Source organism: Simochromis diagramma, unplaced genomic scaffold (genome assembly GCF_900408965.1).
Source record: "Simochromis diagramma unplaced genomic scaffold, fSimDia1.1 OVJJ01000524.1, whole genome shotgun sequence".
Taxonomy (NCBI): Eukaryota; Metazoa; Chordata; class Actinopteri; order Cichliformes; family Cichlidae; genus Simochromis; species Simochromis diagramma.
In genome coordinates, this window is record NW_024387344.1 from 95,859 (window position 1) to 101,048 (window position 5,190).

The window sequence follows — 5,190 nt, forward strand, 5'->3', positions numbered from 1 at the left end:
AAAAGATGTGTGTGTGTCTGTGTGTGTGTGTGTGTGTGTGTGTGTAAATAAGATTTGTTTGTAAAAATTTTTTTTACACAAGTTACAAATTCTTTTTTGTTAGGGTCTGCTTACAGATACAAAGCAAAAAAACAAAAACCCAACAAACAAACTGTAAAACTCTGAGCTGTGTGTGACTTTTAACTTGTGAATTTTGAACCCAATTTTTATTTCTTTCAGCTGATTGGTCAATGTCATGTCAATCACAAATTTAACAATCCAATCAGATACCAGACGGGTTTTGGCCATAGAAGAGGTGCTTTACTGAGCTTCAGGTCCTGGAAGGGTAAAGGCCCTTTCATGTGCCAGCGTTTTCCTTCATCACCACAAAGGAAAACAGTCTGTGCGTGTCTGAGTTCTGTGAATATTTGTTGCCAGCCTGACCTGTAGTTTGATTTCTAGGGCGATCCATGTCAGTGACTCAAGAGGAAGTTGAAACTGCAGTAATAGATGCAGCGCCTTTGCATGTCAATGGTTTTTATGTAACTGAAGGATCTGTGGGAATAATGTGTGTGAACCAGTGCAGTGACAGCGAATGCAATCTTGTGGTAAAGTGTAAGGTCAGTTGTAGTGCCCAGACTGACTTTTTTATTTTTGTTATCATGACTGCCTTTATTATTACCTGCCAAGATTCAGGGTTATACTAGGACTTGGAAGGCAGATATGACAGTAAGTTAGCTCATGTTACAGCTGCTAGTGTGCCTATTGCTCGGGAGGTCAAGCAGGTTGTCTACTAATCACAGGGTTCACAAGGTTCAAGGTAGGGCTGTGCGTTATGACTAACATCCCATATCCCGATATAAGACATTTATCGTCTCGACAATGATATATATCACAAATTTTTTTACATTTCCTGTAAATTTTGTGAATCTCGGGCAACTCGACGTGCGTGAAGTGCTTTCAGTTGGGGGTTGAGTGTTTTGACCGATGGATTAAACTATACATTTTTAGATATAAGTTGTAACGGGCGCCATTTTCTTTGTGAGCATTTATTACACGGCATGTTGCGGGGAAAAGCCTGTTTTAACGTTCGAGTCTAAGGTTTACTTTATTAAGCACCTGACAGCTCTTTTTAGCTTCTCATCCTTAAACACTCTGCATACTCTTTCATGTGATTCTTGCTTAGGTGGGTGACGAGGTTTGAGTCTGAGGCGGCGACTGGTTTCCAGCATAATTTGCATAGAACAGTTTTCTGATCCGTGGCAGACTTTTCATAACCAAACCATGTTCATGCTACATGCCTCGTTTAGAAATAAGGTCCTGGATTTGTTTTGACTGCTTTATCTGTTTATCATCATTTCAGCTTATTTTGAAAAAATCTCAACAGGATCTTCTCCTTTATTGTGAAAGGTTTATGTGGGAAATAAACAAGCGGGTAGCGGAGCCCCACTAATTTGTGCAACTGAAGTAGCTTTGAGTGTTTGAAGTCATTCAATAGTATATTAACTTTGGTTTAGTGTCATTGAGCCACTGAATGAGTCCACTGAGCTTCAGCTGGCAGACGGCCTGATATTTATCTTGCACTGATCAGATCAGATCAGATATTCTGGCCTAGAGCAGGGCGATATGACCAAAAATATTTATCACGATATACATTTGAAAATTTGCAATAACGATATAACTGACGATATAATTGACACTAGACAAAATACTTTACAACTCCACAACTTTATTAGTGCAAAAAACCCCATCAATGTATTTTCACTTAAACAAGCAGCTTTTTTTTATGTGCATTAAAGTTATATAAAAATTTTACAGTGCAAATTCCTTGCTGACAGTTTAACCAAAAGGCATTTCCAGTGGAAATTAGCCGACATATCCTCAGCATAACCATGTATAATATCCACAAAACTTAAAAAGAGGTTATACACACACAATACGGTAATATTATGTTGAAGCACAGTACGTATCACTCCGCGAGGCGCCTGCCTAACATAGCGGTAATGCTCCGACAATCCATCAAGTGGTGCGGGTTCGTAGCTTAGCAAAGTCGTACTAAAACATTTGACAGATTTTCGAGCGCCGTGTACATAAAATCGTTTTGAGGTCAGTAAACACAACCAGAATTCATACATAAGGCACACGGGATTATAAGGGGCACTGTCGATTTTCAGAAAAATCAAAGGATTGATTTTAAGTGTGCCGTATTTTCCAAAAAACACGGTAATAACGACGGCCCGCTAGCATGCTCTACCAAAAATAGTGCTTTGTTGTGTATCTGACAGACGAAAGCTAAACCAGTTCCACACCACTGAAGTTGCAGCATTTTTACAAACCAGTTCTGGTTCATCTGTTTCATTCAGCTTTCGCCCTCATTCTCCGTCGCCGGCACGCTTTTCCCGCTATGTGCGTATGAAAACAAAGGCACTGCGCATGCGCGTTTTACCCATATTCTATGGCGATATTTCATTTTCCTATCGTTGCCCAAATTACACCGGTATTACCGTGAACGGTATGATACAGCCCAGCCCTATTCAGGCCTTTAAAGTAACTTCCACAGTTACTTTAAAGGAAATCCCAGATTTAGGAGCTTGGATCAACTTTCCAAATACTTGGCTTATACCAATAAAAACGGGGAAATAGCTCCAAGGATTCATCCTGAGAATGAAGGAGTAGGGCGTTTCTTTGCTCTGAAGCAGGAGGAAACATATGGGCGGTGCCTTTTTGTTTTTTGTTTTTTTTGTTTTTTTCTGAACCCTGATTGGTTACTTTTCTTAACTGGTGAGTGGAAGAGAGGGGATGGGGGCTATGACACGCCCCAAAGTACAGTGTGCATATCCCTGATATCACTGTGCACCTCCTCTGGAAAGTAGATCCGGCAGGCAGATTTTTGAGTTCAGAAAAAGTGAGAGAGAGTGAACTGCAGAGGTTAAAGCAAAAAAGTTAATATGCTGATGTAAATGTGCAGGAAAACTCAGTTCACTCTGTAGTCTAAGAATAGATTGAGCTCTCAGTGCATTCAATCTGACTCAGTTTGCCCTGCCAGTTTCTGCAGCCACAGAGTGGCTCTGCCTGCATCTATTGCACAAACATCTCTATCTATGGCCATGTAAGGTAATATCATCGTCCAGGACAAAAGTGTAATCTAACTGTTAAAGAGATTCAGTTCTTAAGTGTGTGTCACTTCTTTGCACTAGCTGGCTGAACAAACCTGAAACTTCTGCGAGGTCTCGATTAGGGCTCTGTATCGTCACTGGTTTCTAGAATCGATTCGATCCACGATTTGAATCGGGGAAATTTTGCCTCAGACAGTCAGAATAGTACATTAAAGAATAAAAGAACAGAAAAAGAACAGAACAGTCATTCTGATCATTCATCAGTACTGACACTTGTGAGACTTCATCAGAGAAAACACAGAAAAAGATGAAGGAGATTTTCCTGGCCTGGCTTTTTATAGTAGATAACCTTAACAATATTCTGTAGTAGAACAAAAACTGAAGAAAACCATTAATCAACATATGAACATTACCTGATGCTGCTGAAGTGAAGCAGAGCAAAGTTACAGAGGTTTAATTAGAGACACAGCCAAGCGTTTTGCATTTTGGCATCATTTAAAACTTTACAATTGTATTGAACAGCAGGAAAGAGGCTATCTTGTCAGAAGTCATAAAAAAACAGTTGCGGACTGTAAACAACGGTAGACTGGTGCGTGATAAGCAAGCGAATAATGCAGAAAAGAGTGTGGCGTGGGTGTGGTCGCTGGCCGGCTGCAGAGGAGGGGTGACGCAGGGGTGGGGTGAACAGGTGTGCTGAGAAGTGAAGGTGATTGTCACTCTTTATATGTTCGCAGTGACAGTCGAAGACGGAAGAGCGGACGTGACAGCAGAGAGCGGGAGTGACTGTGTCCCAGTGAACTGAAAACCACAGTATTAATAAAAGTATTGCTGTCCTCACACCTGTGTCCTGTGGATGCTTTACAGGACAAACGTTACACAGAGATTTGAGTTTCTTGAAGTACAAGGAGAGAGACCGCGAGCTCTGCATGAAGTGTGACTTTTATCGTGTATGGAAGCAAAACAGCAACAGTAAGAAGGAAATTATGACAATGTTAATGTGAAGCGTAGTTTGGATCTTCTTTTGCTGCTGGTTCAGTCCAGTTTGGTTGGAGAGGGACTGGGCAATCGAGGGCAAAAAAGACGTAAACACAAAGCGCTGACCCGCCGACACATCAGAATCAGTGAGCTGTCGGCTTTCAGCACCAACAGAGTGTCTGTGTACGCGCCATCAAATGAGAAAGGAGACATCTCACTGATTGTGTTTACGTCTTTGTGTGGAATCCGTGTATCTGCTCTCATTTGCTGTTTTAGCTGTTTGGTGGTTGTTGAAATAGTTTTGTGAGCTTTAGCCTGGGATTCTGCTGTTTCTGGCAAAATACATTTATATTTAAAAATCGATTATTGAAACCCACCTCTAGTGTCTGTAAATTTTCCACTTGCTTCTTTGAGTCAGGTTTTCTGCTTCAGTCTCTGTTTGCTATCACACTGAAAGTGATTTGACACCTTCCTTTTACGACTGCTTCAGTCAGAGACAATGATAGAGGTCAGTAAAGAATATTAAAAAATACAAAAGCAAAAACTGCACTGATGCTGATAAGGGAGTTAAGTGTCATTGAGGAGTGCTGCAGAAGTTCAGTGGTGTGTGCAATCTCTTACTCAGACTATTCATGTGTGAAGGAAGTGTTATCATCAGTCAGTGACAGCATTCACTTTGCTCTGTCACCACGTAACCACATCCCTGTAATCAAAACAGTGTAAACCATGCTTCAGGTTCCAGCCTGCCTCGAAGACAAGTGTGAGCCAGTGCACGTGACTGACACCATCAAATATATTTAACCAGTTACTCCACTCATTTTACACTCATGCATCGTTCATATGCTTTGTGTTACACTCACCAGTTCTGTAGTAAATCCCACACAGTCAGTCTATAAAGACTGGAAAGCTCTTGTTAGTGTGTCTGATGTTGTTAATTAGAGAAATCCAATCAGCTACTTGAATCTTTAGTTTTCATCTCAGAAAATTGACAACATCATTTTAGGCTTAGAAAGCTACAATTTTACTGCAGAATTTCAAACAGTGCAACAGCTTTAACTTTCTCAGGAAGTTCTTTGAGAATTTTTTTTTCTTTTTTTCTTTATTTCAAAATTTCTTTGTT